The sequence below is a fragment of the Macaca mulatta genome, chromosome 11 (assembly GCF_049350105.2).
Source record: "Macaca mulatta isolate MMU2019108-1 chromosome 11, T2T-MMU8v2.0, whole genome shotgun sequence".
Classification (NCBI taxonomy): domain Eukaryota; kingdom Metazoa; phylum Chordata; class Mammalia; order Primates; family Cercopithecidae; genus Macaca; species Macaca mulatta.
Genome location: NC_133416.1, coordinates 57,788,639 through 57,808,550, shown reverse-complemented (window position 1 = coordinate 57,808,550; position 19,912 = coordinate 57,788,639). Strand labels below are relative to the sequence as shown.

The 19,912-nt window shown below is 41.1% G+C and overlaps 1 protein-coding gene across 4 annotated transcripts in view; it reads right to left on the bottom strand.

The window, feature by feature from the left end:
- The window catches only part of DIP2B (disco interacting protein 2 homolog B), a 269,702-nt gene that overhangs the window by 155,544 nt on the left and 94,246 nt on the right, over nucleotides 1-19,912 (bottom strand). The gene's annotated exons all lie outside the window — the stretch shown is intronic.

Below are 19,912 nucleotides of genomic sequence, written 5' to 3'. Positions count from 1 at the left end.
TGTCTGGTCCTCAGTCTCTTCATCTGTAGGAATAAGGATCTCATGGGCTCTAAGGCTGCTTTAGCTCAATGTTGGATGAATGCCATTTGTCTGGCACTGTTACATATGGCAAGTCAAAAACAAGGGAAGATATCCAGCAGGCAACAGGAGAGAGAAACTCTAGAATGGATATATAGATTTTAGAACCATCAAGCGTAGGAGGTGGTAGCTGAAGCCTTGGGTGTGAATGATATCACCCAGAAGGAATGCAGCATGAGAGAAGAAGGCAGCCAGAAAAGGAATCCTGGGGTAAACTAACATTTAAAGAACAGGCAGAGGAAATGGAGACTGTGCTGACACACAGTGGGGAGACCAGGAGGGAATGAGGAAAATGGAGGCAGAGAGAAGATGAGTGTACACTGTCACAAATATAAAATAAGGATCAAAAAATAACTACGGGATTTGGCAGGTAGATCATCAGTGGCCCAGTTAAGAACACTTTTAAAGGAACAGTGAAGGAAGAAAACAGATTATTTAGGACACTGAAGAATGAGTAAGAGGTGAAATGACAGCAATAGATTTCCTTCTTTCAATGTTTTGTTAAAAAGGGAATGAGATATGGGGTAGTATTACAGAAGGCTAGAGTCAAAGCAGGTGAGTTTTTTTTTTCTTTTTCTTAAAGATGGACAAATATGTAAGTTACAAAGAAAGCTATTAGAAAGATACTGATTCCACCAACAAACACTAAGAACTTCCTACATACAAGGCACCACTTTAGTGGGACATGGGTCCAACATTTATAGGCATAGTGATGAAGTTTATAGTTTCTCCCAGCATGGAGAAACATCTGAGAAGAATTCCATAATTAATGATTTAATTACAAGTTTGATAAGGGTTAGTGTTGTCAGTGGTTAGGGCCAGGGCTTCTCAACCTGTGCTGGGAATATGGTATCTGCGCTGATGCTTTATGGGTGTGGAAATGTTAATACTCAGTCCCTTGGGGCAGTTTAGCCAAGCTTCAGGGAACTGAAAGTCTTGAGCCAGTCACCTCAAACAGGCAGTCTTTTTACCCCACTGTATTGAACAAATATTATCATTTTCTGTGTTTATCAGGATGTATCAAAGGTTTAAAGCACTGTAGGACTTTAGAGATACCTTTTCTCTAAGAAAAAGGGTAAAGATGGGTAGGCAGGTACAGGTGTTGGAGCACTGGGAGTGAGGACAGAAGATGACAGGGCTCTGGCTTAACAACCTCTAAATTTCTTTCTGCACAGGAGTCAGAGTAAATGTTTTCTTGTTTATTTTCCCCTCTACATTCATTCACTGCTTAGTTCATTCTGGGCACCATTCATCTAAGCATCCACATACATTAATCCATGTAGTCCTCAAAACAATCCCATGGAGAGTATTATGAGTCTCAGTTTCCAGGTGGGAAAGTGAGACACAGGGAAATTAACTGACCTGCACAAGGACACAACACTGTGAGAGCCAGCTTCAAAGCAGATGGTCTGGCTCCAGCATCCAAACTCTTACCTACCTCTCAGTGCTGCCTCTCTAAGGTCTTTGCTGACAGGAATGAAGAGGTAGAAGAGAGGGTTTGGGTAAAGATATTCAGAGTAGCCACTACAGGAATGGGAGGCACATGCTCTGAAGTTAACATAGATTGTAGCTCCAACTCCACCAGTTAATAGACCAGTTATGAGACTGAAAAACTTAACTTCCCTAAGCCTCAATTTCTTCAACTGTAAAACAAAGATAACAGAACCTACACGTTATTATAAAGATTAAAAGAGATAATATATGCAAAGTTCTTAGCTCCTAGCATAGAGTAAGCACTCAATGACATTTGCTACTCTAATGGCAGAGGAAGTTAACTAAATAAATTTACACTGTACCAGGCAGTGCTGAGAGTTAAGGGAGGTGGGAGAACATTATTGTTTTTAGTTATGTTCCACAGTTTAGTGACTGTCTCCAGCAGTGCCTGGGAGAAGGCTGATGGTTTGAATAACGTATAGCTGGGGTGTAACAGGAAAACAGGATGGAAGCAAGCAATGATCCAGGCTAGCAAGTATTTATTAATCAGTAATTAACCAATCAGCAATAAATACTGTTGAATAAATAATTTGCAGTATATCAGCCTAATTTCTATAACTTTTCAAAGTTACTATGGGAAAGGCTGGGTGTGGTGGCTCATGCCTGTAATCCCAAGACTTTGGTGGGCTGAGGCAGGAAGATCACTTGAGGCCAGGAGTTCAAGACAACCCTGGCCAATGTGGTGAAACCCCATCTCTAATAAAAATACAAAAATTAGCCGGGCGTGGTGGTGCACACCTGTAATCTCAGCTACTCAGGAGGCTGAGGCAGGAGAATCACTTGAGCCCAGGAGACAGAGGTTGCAGTGAGCCAAGATGGCACCACTGCACTCCAGCCTGGGGGGACAGAGCGAGACCGTCCCCCTAACAAAAAAAAAAAGTTACTATGAAAAATATACTCAGAATTCATCTTGGGATGGCAGAAGATGTCACCCTCAAGAAGAAATAACAGGATTCCAAAAGGAAAGAATGCTGAAAGAAATCACAGAAGGGCCCTCAGGAGGGTGTAAAGGTTCCTCCTAGGCTAATTCTCCTTGCCTATTTCCCAATCTGCTCTTCTTTTTGAGACAGGATCTCACCCTGTGGCCCAGGCTGGAGTGCAGTCGTGCAATCACAGCTCACTGCAGCCTTGACCCATTCCCATCTCAGCCTCCCGAGGAGCTGGGACTACAGGTGCATGCCACAATGCGCTGCTAATTTTTTGTAGAGACGGGGTGCCACCCACCTCAGCCTCCCAAAGTGCTGAGATCACACATGTGAGCCACCTCCCCTGGCCAAGATATCTGCTTTTCATTTTTTTTTTTTTTCTTTTTTAGAGGCGGGGTCTTGGGTTCAAGCAATCTTCCTGCCTTGGCTTCCTAAAGTCCTGGGATTATAGGCAAGAGCCGCCACACCTGGCCTGTTATCTGCTTTTCTTTTCTTACTTTGTACCTAGACATAAAGACAAAAGCAATGACAAGTGATCAAGAATATAGAAGACTGTAAAGAAAATGCTAAAACTGAAGTTTTCTTGGGCATTTCTTCCTAAAAGCCCAAGGGAGGGGCAGAAACTAAATAAATTATTGCTGGTCCAGGGAATGGCTTTGGGGGACATGGTGGTGGTGGAAGTTCAGGGGTGAAAGAGCGACTGAAGGGATCTAGTACTGGGGGTAGGTGAAAAGAAGAGAATAAAACCACTGAGGCAGTGGTGGGGAGGGAAAGGGAGCTCCCAAACCCACTGGGTCCACTCTGGATCGTACAGTCAACAAAGACAGCCAGCTGCTGCTTCTGGTTCCTCTTTTCCTGGCAAAATTTTAAGTAACTAGCTGGTGGTCACTATTTTTAAAGATTAAATAAAAACAACCCACGCCCCTCAATGCAGCCTCAGCAAAAGAATAAATGTTAAACGTTAATAACACTCTTAGGAATAGAGGCTCAAGGAAGGGTGGAGAAGCAACCAAAAAGAATAAAAATGATCTTGCAGCTATAAATTTGTAACAGAAAGCTGTCCAGGGCATTTTAGTAGTACAAGAGCTAATATCTTTTAGCAGGCAAGAAAGCACTTAAAATAGAGTGAAACAAAGAACTATGATGAACTGCTTAAGGATTCTTATAAATGATTTGCAATTTTATAAACACCTATCCACCAAAGTTTAGGAGATAAAACTTTTGGCCTGGCTGATATACAATACTTTCTCTCTTTAATCTGCGTGCCTATTGTCCCCCTAAAGATATTAACGTTGGCCAAGCGTGGTGGCTCACGCCTGTAATCCCAGCACTTTAGGAGGTCAAGGCGGATGGATCACAAGGTCAGAAATTCAAGACCAGCCTGGCCAAGATGGTGGAACCCATCTCTACTAAAAATACAAAAAAATTAGCCGGGTGTGGTGGCAGGCGCCTGTAATCCCAGCTACTCGGGAGGCTGAGGCAGAGAATTGCTTGAACCTGGGAGGCGGAGGTTGCAGGGAGCCGAGATCATGCCACTGCACTCCAGCCTAGATGACAGAGCAAGACTCCCATCTCAAAAAAAAAAAAAAAGATATTTACATCTCCAGTATCACTAAAGAAAATTTTACTTTCCTGCAGTTTCACTTGGAGGAGGGGGGTGAAACAACACATTCCTTATCCTAAAATAGCAAAGACAACAATGCAACGAATAATACTTCAGAGTTCTAGCAGATATTTCCTGTATTTCACTCATTGTACTAATCACAATCAAAACTAGCAATTAAAAGGAAAAAAAACACTACTCCTAGTAACAAAAAAACTCTACCCACCATTCTTTACCTGCCGTCACTCCCCAAACAAATACCACCACACATCTGAATATTATGAAAAAATAACATACTACCAATGCTATCAACACATGGAAATGTGATATTAGGCAGTCTAACCATTCCTTATGGTGACGGTGATAGTAGTAATTTAAAAAATCATTATTCTAGAATAAAAATTAGAAATAACCGAAAGCTGGGTTTGGTCATTTACATTTAGGTGTTATAGCTATATCTATAGAATTCTTAAAAACTTTATTAAAATTCCTGCATTAAAAATACTTTGGCATTGTGAATTTGGAATATGATTTACTTATTTCCTTTATTATTTATAACAAATTTTCTTGTAATGCAGTTTTTTCAGAATGAAGCTTTTGTTCAGTAATGAACATGGTGTTTTAACAGAACATGAAACAGGACACATCATTATAAAAGCCAAGCATAAAAGAAAAAAAGACAACCACAAGCAGTTTGTATGCCAAGGGATTTGAGGAGAGATAAGTGGTCCATCCTATCTCTTCTTTTGTTTTCCACAATAGGGTGGTTAGCTGGGCAATCAACTACTCAGAACAAAGACATTTCCCAGTCCCCTCACAGCTAGGTATGGTCAAATTACTAAGGTTTGGCCAATGTAATATCAACAGAAAGAATGTGTGCAACTTCCAGGTCTTGCTCTTAAATGGAATGGGTGTATCCTCCCTTCTCTTTCTCCCCTCCCAATGGGTAAAATGGGATGTGGTAATCAGCTATATTGGACTAAGGGTGAAGAGCCAGACCAGCAGATGATGAAGGAACAGGATAGAAGGGCCTGCTGCCCAGTGCCCTCATGAAGCAGAGTTGCTGTACTAGTTCAGACCATGGCATGACCTAGAAATCAACTTCTATCTTGTTTTAAGTACCTGTTATTTGGGGTCTCTGCTACATGGACTTAAACCCGTTGTCCAACAAATACAAAGTAAATGAGACAACTTTCAGTCAAGTAGTAACAAATAATTGCTGCTACTTGGTGTCTCTACCAGAACCATAAACCATGGTACTAAAACTTTTAAAAGCTAATTTAATTCTTATGTATAAGAGACAAATCCCTTATAAACTTTTCATTGTTAATCCTCTTGATAATTTTTATTATTATTATTATTATTTGAGATGGAGTGTCGCTCTGTCACGCAGGCTGGAGTGCAATGGCACAATCTGGGCTCACTGCAACCTCCGCCTCCCAGGTTGAAGTGATTCTCTTGCCTCAGCCTCCTGAGTAGCTGGAATTACAGGCGCCCATCAGCACGCCTGGCTAATTTTTGTATTTTTAGTACAGATGGGGTTTCACCATATTGGCCAGGCTGGTCTCAAACTCCTGACCTCAGGTGATCCACCCATCTCGGCCTTCCAAAGTGCTGGCCTCCCAAAGTGCTGGGATTACAGACGTGAGCCACCATGCCCAGTTAATATTTTTTGCACTGTTTCTGCTTACATAAATGACATTTTGTTCTAGGCTAGATTCTTACAAAAGTAAATATGGTTTACTTCTTTGAAATCAGAGTATTGCAAAGAAACTTTAAAACTAATGTAAAATTATCTAGGAACACGCATTAAGAGAGTTGAACTAGTTGATCAATAGAGTGTGCTAGTGTTACTATTTGTTTTTCTTTTTTTTTTTTTTTTGAGACTGCTTGCTGTATCACCCAGGGTGGAGTACAGTGGCGAGAACTCGGCTCATTGTAACCTCCGCCTCCCAAGTTTAAGCAATTCTCCTGCCTCAGCCTCCAGAGTAGCTGGGACTACAGGCATGCACCACCACGCCCAGCTAAGTTTTGTATTTTCAGTAGAAACGGGGTTTCACCATGTTGGCCAGGCTGTTCTCGAACTCCTGGCCTCATGTGATCCAACTACCTCAGCCTCCCAAAGTGCTGGAATTATAGGTGTGACCCACCTCACCTGGCCACTAGTGTTACTATTTCTGATAGATGCTGTTTCCATGAAAGATTTCAGCATAATCAAAATAGCTTTTCTAAATTATGCTTGTGTTTCTTTTTATTCTTGCAGTTAAAACAGCAACCATTGGATATGCTAAGACTTTCCCATCAAGATATTATCTAAATAAACTATTAGTTAAAAATAACTGGTGGACACGAATTCCAAATACTAACTTGCTAATTGTTGAAAGACTACAGCTTATTTGAAAATAAGCAAATTGTGGCCTGAAGCGGTGGCTCATACCTGTAATCCCAACATTTTGGGAGGCCAAGGTGGGCACATCACTGGAGGTCAGGAGTTTGAGACTAGCCTGGCCAACATAGTAAAACCCGTCTCTATGAAAAATACAAAATTAGCCCGGCGTAGTGGCTCACACCTGTAGTCCCAGCTACTCAGAAGGCTAAGGCAGGAGAATCACTTGAACCCGGGAGGCAGAGGTTGCAGTGAGTCGAAATTGCGCCACTGCACTCCGGCCTGGGCGACAGAGCGAGATTCCGTCTCAAAACAAAACAAACAGAAAACCCAGAAAATAAGCAAATTATGTGAAGAATGATGTGTTTCCTCTGTTTTCAGACTAAGAGCTTGCAGTACTACAGCTATAGGTAATTTTAGGAAATTCTCCAAGCTTTAACCACTCTGCTTTTACTGATTATATTTGATTACACTTCAGAGCAAGACTGTGTTTGAACAAAAACCCTCACCTTAGCCGAAAGATCTTAAAACCACTGAATATAGATGATAGAGCACTGGCCTTCTTTTCAGTAGTATAAAGGGGATGCTGTCAAGAAAAGGAAAGGAAGAAAAATCATAGGAAAGACTTGATTTGATAAAAAAAAGTAGTAATGAGATTATCTTCAAAATTTGTCTTAATGTTTAAAAATGTCTAGATCTTCCATTCCATATCTGTGTAATGCTGTGGAAGTCAGAAACATCTAGGTTCCAAACCCAGCTTATCATTTACTAGCTGTCTCTTTGGATATGTTAGTTAAGTTTCCTGGGTCCTTGTTTTTTTCTATCTGTAAAATAGGGAAATCTGCACTTTTCTCATGGGACTGTTCACAGGATTAAGGAAGATAATCTATGCAAAGCTCCCAACAGACTACTTGGTCCAGAGCAGACAATAAATAAATGTTGGCCGGGCGCGGTGGCTCACGCCTGTAATCCCAGCACTTTGGGAGGCCAAGGCGGGCGGATCATGAGGTCAGATTGAGATCATCCTGGCTAACACAGTGAAACCCTGTCTCTACTAAAGAATACAAAAAATTAGCCGGGCGTAGTGGCGAGCGCCTACAGTCCCAGCTACTCAGGAGGCTGAGGCAGGAGAATGGCGTGAACCCAGGAGGCGGAGGTTGCAGTGAGCCAAGATTGCGCCACTGCACTCCAGCCTGGGTGACAGAGTGAGATTCTGTCTCATAAATAAATAAATAAATAAATGTTAGTTTCCCTCTCCACCGACTCTACCAACAACCATCAAAATCTCAAAAAAAAAAAAAAAAAAAAAAAAAAGAGACCAGGCATGACGGGTCATGCCTTGTAGTCCCAGCACTTTGGGAGGCAGAGGCAGGCAGACTGCTTGAGCCCAGGAGTTCTAGACTACCACCCTGGGCAACATAGTGAGATCCCATCTCTACAAAAAAATTACGAAAATTAGCAGGGCGTGATGACACACACTTGTCCCAGCTATTCGGGAGGCTGAGGTGACAGAATCATTTGAGCCCAGAAGGTCAAAGCTAAAGTGAGCCAAGATCGCGCCACTGAACTTTAGCCCAGGTGACAGAGTGAGACCTTGTCTCAAGAGGGAGGGAAAAAAAAAAAAACTACACAGAAAAAGAAGCCAGGCATTGTGGCATGAGCCTATAGTCCCAGTTACTCAAGAGGCTGAAGTGGGAGGACTGCTTGAACGCAAAAGTTGGAGAACAGCCTGGGCAAGACCATAAAAAAGATTAAATTAAATTAAAATCTCAGAAAAAAATTACAAATCAAAGGGTCCTGATGTGGGTTATATGCCTTTTTGGAATGGGTGAAATTTATGAAGATCAGCTAAAAACCACCTCCTCTGAAGGTGAAAAAAATTTGCACATCCATGTTCATAGCATCATTATAACTAAAAAGTAAAAACAACCCAAATGTCCATCAACTGATGAATGGATAAATAAAACATGGAATATCCTTACAATATTATCCAGCAATAAAAAGGAATGAAGAGCTAAGAGTGGTGGCTCATGCTGCTAATCCTAGCACTTTGGGAAGTCAAGGTGGGAGGACTACTTGAGGTCCAGGAGTTCCAGACCAGCTTGGGCAACATAGTGAGACCTCACCTCTACAAAAACTAAAAAAATTAGCCAGGCATGGTGGCACACACCTGTAGCCATAGCTATTCAAAAGGCTGAGATGGGAAGATCGCTTGTGCCCAGAACTTGGTGGCTGTAAGGGAGCTACAATGGTATCACTGCACTTCAGCCTAAGTGACAGAGCAAGATCCTGTCTCAAAAGAAAGAAAAGAAAGGCCAAGTGCGGTAGCTCATGCCTGTAATCCTAGCACTTTGGGAGGCTGAGATGGGTGAATTGCTTGAGGCCAGGAGTTCAAAACCAGCCTGGCCAAAATGGTGAAAACAACATCTCTACTAAAAATACAAAAAATTAGTCGGGCATGGTGGCATGCACCTGTAATCCCAGCTACTCTGGAGGCTGAGTTAGGAGAATTGCTTGAACCTAGGAGGTGAAGTGTTGCAGTGAGCAGACATTGTGCCACTGCACTCCAGCCTGGGCAACAGAGAAAGACTCCATCTCAAAAGAAAGAAAGAAATGAAAAGGCAGAGCAGGAAAGAAATAAATTAAGAGAAAAAGGAATGAAGTACTGATACACGCTGCCAACATGAACGAACCTTGAAAACATGGTAAGCGAAAGAAGCCATTCATAAAAGACCATACTTTCTATGACTCCATTTATATCAAATATCCAAAATAGGCAAATGCCTAGACAAAGAAACAGATTCAGGTTTGCCAGGGGATGAGTAGGGGGAAAGGAAATTGACTGCTAATTAATATGGGATTTCTTTTTATTTTGGAGACAGGGTCTCACTGTGTTGTCCAGGCTGCAGTGCAGTGGTGTGATCTCAGCTCACTGCAGTCTCGATCTTCTGTGCTCAAGTGATCCTCCCAGCTCAGCCTCCCCAGTAGCTGAGACTACAGACACACACCAGCCCGCATGGCTAATTTTTGTATTTTGCCATGTTGCCCAGGCTGGTCTCAAACTTCTGGCCTCATATGATCCACCCACCTTAGCCTCTCAAAATACTGGGACTACAGGCATGAGCCACCTTACCTGGCTGAGGTTTCTTTTGGAGTTCTAAAAACATTCTAAAATCAGATTACAGTGATGGTTGCATAACACGATGAACCTACTAAAAAACATTCAATTGTATATATTAAATTGGTATAGTGTATGATATGTGAATTATACCTCAATAAAGTTGGGGTTTTTTAAAACCTTATTGCATGTAAAATTTAGTAAATCAAATCAGGGCTGTTCAAAAGATACTGTCATCTAGAAAACAGGCTACATTAGTGAGTATGTGTATATAAACTTCTAAGTCATTTATAAGAATCTTTAAGCAATTCATCATGTTTCTTTTTACTCATTACATAAAATGAGTATCTTATCTCCTGTGCATCTGAAGTGATACCAGCTATGTACTATCCCTGGCAGAACTGAAGAGGGTCACTCAATTTTCTGTAGAGCTTATCTGTGGAACTCTTATTGACATATATTCTTTTTAAATAGAATATTTATAGAAATTGACTACATACCAGATCATAAAAGCGAGTTATAAAAATTCAAAGAACTGGTATCAGGCGTATCACTTCATCTGTCAACAATGCAATCAAGATGGGTGTACTGGCTCACGCCTATAATCCCAGCACTCTGGGAAACTGAAGTAGAAGGATGACTAGAGCCCAGCCTGGGCAACAAAGCAAGAACCTGACTCTACAAAAAGCTTAAAAATTAGCCAGGCATGGCAGCATGCACCTGCAGTCCCAGCCACTCAGGAGGCTGAAATAGGAGGACCACTTAAGCCTGGGAGGTCAAGGCTGAAGTGAGCCATGAATGTGCCACTGCACTAAAGCCTGGGTGTCAAAGACTCTGTCTCAAAAAAAAAAAAAAATGCAATCAAGTTATAAATCAATAAAAGATAACTTTTGTAAAGGTCAGCCATAAAAAAGTCTACTACCGTGCTATTTACCTATAATGTACACAGTGCATGTAATGCATATATATACATAATCACTTGACAATGTTAGCTCACAAGAAAATGAAATGAGGTTGGATATATGCTTGCATGCTGCCAAGAAATTTCCTTATTAAATTTAATACATTAGTTTCTCAAAAACTGTATATAATCAATCATATTTAAGAACATTAAAGAGTCTGCTATTTAAAGGATTCAGAGTAAATCTTTGTGTACTACAATTATTGCCTAACTTGTCTGCTCTCAGTTCTTTCAAAAGCTTATTCTGTATATAGCACAGTGTTCAATGCACTATCACTATCTAGGAGCGTACAATCCATCAGGAGCTTGCATGATGCAAAACAATGCAAGAAAGGAATTTGGTACTCTGGTCAATGCCAAGGTCAGCATTTCCCCAAAGTGTTCTTCTAATTCAGCAAGCCAAGGACTGGAATCAGGCCATGGCTTTCTCATCATTGTGAATTTATCCTTGAGCAGTTCCTGAAAAAGAACTTCAGGAGAAAAATGAGCTTTAATCACCCAAGGCGAATAAGTAGCTTAAAAACCTGAAAGACAACCAATAATCTTCCTAACTACTAAAATGGTAGGCCAAGTCATACCTCTCCCTTCTCTTCTCCACACCAAATACCACAAAATGACTGTGTCTTTTATTTATTTATTTATTTTAAGGCAAGGCCTCATTCTGTTGCCCAGGCTGGAGTGCAGTGGTATGATCATGGCTCGCTGCAGCCTCGACCTTCTGGGCTCAAATGATCCTCCCACCTCAGCCTCCCGAGTAGCTGGAGCATGTCACCAGGCCCAGCTAATTTTTTGGAGATGTGCGATTTCACCATGTTGCCCAGGCTGGTCTGAAACTCCTGGGCTCAAGCAATCGGCCCGCCTCGGCCTCCCAAAGCGCTAGGATTACAGGCATGAGCCACCGTACCGGCCAAGATGTTTTTAAAAAGACTCAATTCTCAAATACCTTACTTGTGCAGCCTAGGCAGTAAGATCAAGACTAAACCTAGTGTCCATTTCTTATGCTGTGATATTTTTTCTTCTCAGTTCCTCCCACTGAGGAGGAACTAGTCTTCTTTTCACACCTGAACATAGTACAGGCAACACTATATTCTTTGCTTATTTGTAAAAAGGGAATGACCTTGCCTACTTTTAACTGCCACCACTCATTTGCTTGAGAAAAAATAGTTATGTGTGAATATTAAATAAAAAAAATTTTTTTTTGGAGACAGAGTCTTGCTCTGTTGCCAGGCTGAGTGCAGTGATGTGATCTTGGCTCACTGCAACCTCCACCTCTCGGGTTCAAGTGATTCTCCTGCCTCAGTCTCCCGAGTAGCTAAGACTACAGGTGTGCACCACCACACCCAGCTAATTTTTGTATTTTTAGTAGAGACGTGGTTTCACCATGTTGGCCAGGATGGTCTCAATCTCTTGACCTTGTGATCCGCCCACCTCAGCTTCCCAAAGTGCTGGGATTAGGCGTGAGCCACCGCACCCGGCCCCCTAAATATTAAATTTTAACTTAGGCTGGACTCAGTGGCTAATATCTGTAATCTCAGCACTTTGGGAGGCCAACGTGGGAGGATCACTTGAGCTCAGGAGTTAGAGACTACCTGGGCAACATCTCTACAAAAAATACAAAAATTAGCCAGCCACGGTGGTGTGTGCCTGTATTCCCAGCTACTAGGGAGGCTGAGGTGGGAGGATGGTTTGTGTCCCAGGGGCGGAGATTGCAGTGAGCCAAGATCACACCACTGCACTCCAGCCTGGGCAACAGAGCCAGACACTGTCTCAAAAAAAAAAAAAAAATTTAATTTAGATATTGATTATATTGCCAAGAGATATGTATGTATTAAGTTATACATAAGTATCTTTGGTACAACTATACCATTTGTGAGTGTGCAAGGCCCTGCTACATCTCGTTCCATTAATAGGTTAGGAAGAGGGAAGAGGTGGGAATTACTTCAGTACATTAATATACAAGCTTGAGGTTTGAATTATATGAACCTGACCAAAGCTGACAAGCGGGACTTCCAAAACCCCAAGAGCTCCTTTGTAATTCAACCATGAGTGGCTAGTAACATGAGAAAGAATTTTTGCTCTCTGATCACAAAATGAAAATGTTGAATTACACAACTGGAGCAATAACTATGGACACCAGGACTGGATGGAGCACAGAACAAAGGGGTGAAGACGGTGCCTAGCACCAAACTCCCATGCAAACAGACTGGGGTCATTGGAAGCTGGGCATGAGATAGGGTAAGATTTAACAGCTAAAATAAAAATAACAGGTTAAATACAAAGCCAGATATAGTTAAGAAGGTACAGAAACATTATGAAGGCCAACAAAAACAGCCTACAGAAGGAAGAGGAGTGTTCACTGAACTGGCTAAAGTATAAAAACCAAATACAAAAAAAAAAAAAGTAAAATATTTTACATAAAATATAAAAAGCAAACACCCTTTAAATGAAAAGACTTTCTCTGGTCATCCTGTTCCACACACTTTGTACTATACACATAAACACACATTACTACTAATCCCTCATTTGGCCAATGCTGAGTGCCTGCTAGGAAAGTCAGGCACTGGTCTAGGCACTTGAGATGTGCCAAAGCAGACAAGGTCCTCTTGTGGAGCTTAGATTGGAGGAACAAGAAAAATTATACCATAATAGATAAACAGATTATACGGAATGTTAGAAGGTAGAAAGCACTAAGGAAAAGTTAGAAAAAGGAGAGCAGGGATGGGGGCTTCAGATGGGTAAGGCAGGCGATCCAGCAGACCCAGTTGAGAATGTGAGATGTGAACTACACCTGGTGGTGGTGGTGGTGGTGGTTGTTGTTGTTGGTGGTGGTGGTGGTGTTGGTGGTGGTGGTGGTGGTGGTGGTGGTGGTGGTGGTGGTGGTGGTGGTGGTTGGTGGTGGTGGTGGTGGTGGTGGTGGTGGTAACAGGAGGAGGAGGAGTCATCCCTACAGATATCTTTGGAAGAGTTTTCCGGGGGAGCCCTCCAGGAAGAGGAAATAGCTACGCAAATCAATGAATTGAGAAACACAAACATGTTCTAGGCTTTACTACTCAAGCAAGTATCAGGCTTCTCCCACTAACCCACTCATCTTTAAAAGGTAATTTCTGGAGGGGGAGAAAAATAAGTAGCAACACCCAGATTTTACAGAAACCATTCTAAAAACAAGCTACTGATTTAAAAACTTATCTGTTAAAATGGTTATCTAAAGAAGTAGGTAAGTGAATGTTTTCCTGAGCTGTCCAACAGGGGGAAAGATGACCTCGCAGGCAGTAATCCCAGGCCAGGTGCACCCCACCCAGCCTCCAGTGAACAGACTTTCACTCCCAACACCTGAAGTACCTCTAGTTTATGAATAATAGGGAGATTTGTCTTTCTCATTTGCAAAGTATTATTGATACCCACATTTATGCAACCTACAACAAGGACATTTCTGTAGAGAACAGGAGTCAATTTATTCTAGTATCAACACAGTTAAATAATTTTAAAAGTGAATTCACAGAAAATATTTTGTCCTCATCCAATACTAGCTAGTAGGGGCCAGGGATGGTTTTGGAAATCACTTGAGATGTCAAAAGATGTCTCAATCAACTGTCCTGATTCTATCTATAAAAACGGAGGGGGAAGAGATATAATTCAAACACACATGATGCTTGAATTTACTTGTCTCCTACTCTGAATGAGTAAAAGTTAATTACTTACCATCATGAAAATAGCTCTTTCTGATTCTATAAAGTTGACACCATCTCTGACATTTCAGGTAGCTTACTAATGAAAAACAAAGTTCTCAATATTTCAATTTTTTTTTCCTGCTCTCAGTTGAGCTGCAGGAAATGGAAGCAGTTGAATGTGAATATAAATACAGACGTCCTTAGAGAACTGCTGTCATAAATTACGTGATCAGGAAAACAGCAAAACAATACAAAAGATCATAATCTCAAAAATCTCCTATTGCCATCACAGAAAACAGGTAATTTTTATAGAAATGGTGTTGATGATAGCTGTTACACTAATAAATAACAGTGACTCCAAGTTCCCTGGAGAAAGGCTATGATTATACCCTGTCAAACTTTCTGTTATATTACATGAATACCTGGTTAAAATGAAGAAATAATGAAATCAGACCATCCCTTCAGGGGAAACAATTGGGCAGTGTTCAAGAGTTGTTTTTTTGTTTTGTTTTGTTTTGTTTTGAGACTGAGTCTTGCTCTGTTGCCCAGGCTGGAGGACAATGGCGCAATCTCGGCTCACTCAACCTCCGCCTCCCAGGTTCAAACGATTCTGCTGCCTCAGTCTTCCAAGTAGCTGGGATAACAGACATGCGCCACCACATCCGCCTAATTTTTTGTATTTTCAATAGAGACAGGGTTTCACCATGTTGGTCAGGCTGGTCTCACTCCCCTGACCTCAGGAGATCCACCCACCTCGGCCTCCCAAAGTGCTGGGATTACAGGTGTGAGCCACCGTGCTCAGCCTGTTGAAGAGTTTTTAAATTTTAATTTATTTAATTTTTTTTTCTTTTTTTGAGACAGGGTCTCACTCTGTGGCCCAGGCTGAAGTGCAATGGTGCCATCTTGGTTCACTGCAACCTTCACCTCCAGGGTTTATGCAATTCTCCTGCCTCAGCCTCCTGAGTAGCTGGGACTACAGGTGCAGGCCACCATGCCCTGCTAATTTTCTGGGGGTTTTTTTGGTAGATATGGGGTTTTGCCACATCACCCAGGCTGGTCTTGAACTCCTGGACTCAAGCAATCTGCCCACCTCAGACTCCCAGAGTGCTGGCATTACAGACCTGAGCCACTGTGCCCAGCCAAGAGGTTTTTTTTTTAATGTTTATATGTGTTGACCCAATACTTCTTCTAGGAATCTACCCAAAAGAAAGACAAAAATTTGTCCACTCAATGGGAGAGGACAGGAGAGCAAAGAGGAGGAGAGGGGAGGGGAGGGGAGGAGAAAGGAGGGGGAGGGGAGGGGATCTGAAGACATCTTGGAAGATGTTGGTAAAGGATTATCATCAAAGCTGCATCTGAAAGAAAGAATAAAAAAGGGAAAGGAGATGTTTTATATTCTCATTAGAGAAAAGACAGCAGGCTGCTTTGTAAAAGCACCCATTTACAGATGACCAGAGGAATGAAGCAGTGGCAGTCATGAGGAATCTGGTGTTGCAAAAGGATACATTTTAGAGCAATGTGAGAAGTAGTGGAAAAGCCAGGTAAAATAATATGTTCCAGAAGTCTCTAAGAAGAGGAGGATGGAATCAGGGGGTTGAGGGAGGGAAAAGGAGGGTAGTGTGAGGGAGGAACAGAAGGCAGGCCAACAAAAGGACTTGTTTTAAGATTCTCCCTAAGGCTATAAGTCTAGAATTAAAACTATTTAACTTTTTATATATATATATTTAAGAAGGCCACATCTTGTGATGCAAGTTGAATCCAATGTTTCCAAGACAGTATCATCTTCATTACCTTAATTAGGTGGCTTACCCAGTTTTTATAAATGATCAGGATTCCTGGTCTCTCCTTCCTTTAGAGGAAAGAGAAAAAGTCCTTTGCTCAGTAATGCAAAAGTGGGGTAGGTACAAATGACTTGACAGCATTAAAGAAAATAAATCAAAGTCATATTTAGAAATTACTTGAGTTATTTCTGAAACTTACATCAGTCAGTCACATGGCTGCTCTGGACCCAACCTGAAGGAATTAAGTGTGACCCCGTTCAGTTCAGCAAGAGTGCTCACTTTATCTCATTGACAAGTTTGCATAAAGAAAAGGAAATCTTAAAGACTGAAAACAGCTCAGCCAATGAGTAAAACTATCAAAAGAACCTGACTGTTCAGTTTTCATCCTTCTCCTTAATTGTGAGAATTCACTTTAATGCATACTTTATGTTCACAAAGACTGAATATGTAAATTACCAAAAAAGCAGCTCTAAAATAGTATTAAAGCACTCTGTTGTTTTGGCTAAACAGGAGTTGGCATTCATCACACACTTGCCAGTCTGTACGGCCTGTGACTCAGTCAAGGACTGAACATGAAATGTGCATGAGCCACCCTCACTGACTCCCATGTGCTGTGTTCTCACCCCTCCTCTCAAACTCCCTCAGCTCCATTGGACAACATGCATCCTACCCTCTGATTCAAAGAAGTGATGCTCATTTGTATTAACACTCCTCCATGCATGAAGGGCTCAGCACCACCTAATAGTGCTATACTAAGGTAACACTCTTATTTTTAACCTTTTCCCTGTTTAGAAGAATCCAAAAAGTGAGATAGCTGCTGTCTGCATACTCCAGTTATTTGCACAATGGATAAACTAAGAAAATTATTTAGATGAAGTACTATGATGCTGACAAAGATCCAAAGATTTCAATATAAGATGCCAGGTTTTCAAACGCCTTTTCTTAAAATAATGTTTAAATGATTTAAGTATTATGCTGTCAAATAATTCATAGTTTCCCCATTCCAACATGTGCTATTGAGCCCTGAAAAAGAATGAAGTAAATCTACATATGTTGATATGGAAATTTCTCTAAGATAATTATGTGAAAAACAAGGTGCAGAAGAGTTTGTGGAGTGGAGTGCCTTGGTATAAATGGTGTCTCTGTGTATATATTCTTGTTCTGCCTAAAAGGCAGTAAGAGAATTCACAAAAGACTGGGGAAATGGGTAAGTTTCCCTACCTACATAACAAAAAAACTAACTTAAATTTCCAAAAGAAGTTAGTGGAAATATTTACTCATTTTATATAAATATCTGACTACATTTAAAGCAAATACTGATGATTCTTTCATAAAAAGTAATAACCACCAAGTTTTTTTGTTTTTTTTAGGCGGAGTCTCGCTCTGTCACCCAGGCTGGAGAGCAATGGCGGACTGCAACCTCTGCCTCCCAGGTTCACACCACTCTCCTGCCTCAGCCTCCCAAGTAGCTGGGATTACAGGCGCCCGCCACCACGCCCGGCTAATTTTTTGTATTTTTAGTACAAACGGGGTTTCACCATGTTAGCCAGGATGGTCTCGATCTCCCGACTTTGTGATCTGCCCGCCTCAGCCTCCCAAAGTGCTGGGATTACAGGCGTGAGCCACCATGCCTGGACGATAACCACCAAGTTTTAAGGAAATACAACTAACCAAGACAAGTGACAGCTATTTTTAAAAACATGTAAATCAGATTTATCTAAGTATCTTGGGTTATCCAACTCCTTAGTTACTGAATTCTCAGTCTATTTTTTTCATCGGTTTATTCATTTATTTAGAGACCAGGTTATGAGACTGGCTAATTTCTGAATTTTTGGTAGAGATGGGGTTTCGCCGTGTTGTCCAGGCTGGTCTCAAACTCCTGGGCTCAAGTGATCCACTGCCTCAGTATCCCAAAGTTCTGGGATTACAAGTGTCAGTGTCAGCACCTGGCCATGAATTCTCAGTCTATTTTAATTCCACTTGAAAACTGTCTCTTTTAGGATCATCCAAACCAGGTCAACCTTCTGAGAGGCTCCCAGTCCTGGAGACATGTCAAAAGTGAAGCCCAGACTGGTCTGGCACTTATACAGCCTTTAGGAAGAGATGAGCAGAAAAGCTCTAAGATTCCACAGCCCCAGACTGGCTATGGATATTAATGACCTGCCTCCAACCACCCATACCTGTTCTTTTGTTAATCTCTTTTTACCACCATGCAAAAGAGATAACCAAACTCATACAGTCAAAACTGAGTCATAAGACCCTCTCCCAATTTTTTATTTTTTGTTTCTACTTATAATTCTTACTTTTATACTTCTATTCTTGTCAAAGACTCCTTTCGATATACAAAGCTTACTTACAAGTAAATTCGGAAACGTGGAACTTCAAATACAAAGCACTAATAAATGACCTTGAATTCTTCTTATATGAACCAAAGTCTTACAATCACGGACTTCTCAGACTAGAATACTACATGAAGATGGGAGCACCCATTGGCAAAGTATGATCAAATTATTCTGCTTTACTGAACATTATAAATTCCTTAAATACAGCAAAAAGATATGTTCCAGGAACTACTGAAGATCACAAAGGTACAAAGAAATCCTACTCCTTGAGGGTGATGAGGCAAGACTGGTGACTGGAGGAGGAGAAGGTGGGAGCACTTCAATATATTCCCAGGAGGTCACGTGCCAGAGGCTATTTAATTATTTTCTCATACATTTTTACTTGAGTCCATGGGAGATTTTACTTCTATGAATAAATGGCTTATTTTATAATGTAAATCAATACACAGAATTGTTGCTGAATACTTTCAACTGTCACAAAGTAAGAAAACTGTTCTAGAGGAACATGTATGTAGTATTCTCCTCAATGGCCACATTAAATATAATCTTGATGTACTTGACGCTTTTTGTTAATAAAAAAACTGGCTGGGCTCGGTGGCTCACGCCTGTAATCCTAGCACTTTGGGAAGCCAACGCAGACAGATTGCTTGAGCCTAGGAGTTCAAGACCAACCTGGGAAACATGGTGAAACCTCACCTCTACAAAAAATACAAAGCCCAGGTGTGGTGGTGCATGCCTGTAGTCCCAGCTACCCAGAAAGACTGAAGTGGGAGGCTGAAGTGGGAGGCTCACTTGAGCCCGAGAAGTTGAGGCTGCAGTTGAGCCAAGTTGTGGTCGGGAGCCACTGCTCTCTAGCCCTGGTGACAGAGTAAGACCCTGTCTCAAAATAAATACAAAAATAAATAATTTTTTAAAAATGAAAAACCTTAAAAGTTTACTCTCCTAGCTAAGCAGATTCAACACCACACAAAGGGTCAGAGAATGTACGACTGTGTGCACCACTAGCTTGCAAATACACATCACCAGAGTCAGCATGGTTTTACTCTCATTACAGCCAATCGCTGCCAATGTGTTTATTCCTTTTAAAATGCAAGCTTGAGATTAATTTATATGGCCAATTTAACTTAACAGTAGTGTGAAAATCATTTTTAAAACATATCATGCTATTCAAAGTAGAGCTCCTCCCTTTCAATAAAAAGAAAATGTCAAAGCAAATAGAACTACATTACAGTTAAATGCAAAAAGGTGAATCCTGGAATCTGCAGGACAAGCCCATTAAGACTTGTCATTCAAACCTGACAATTATTTTACATTGTTAAAATAAGCCAGATAACATTACCTAAAAACTAGTCGTGTGAAATAAAAACAGCAAAACATATAAACTGATATAATACCAAGACAGACTAGGAATGCACATTTTATTATATATAAAACCATAAACATCTTTTAATATATTTGAGCTGGGTTAAACTTTTTAAATATATTTTGATATTTTCGATGACTTTTTCCTATCTGACAACGTTGAGCTCTCAATAATCTGATCATTTAAGCTGCT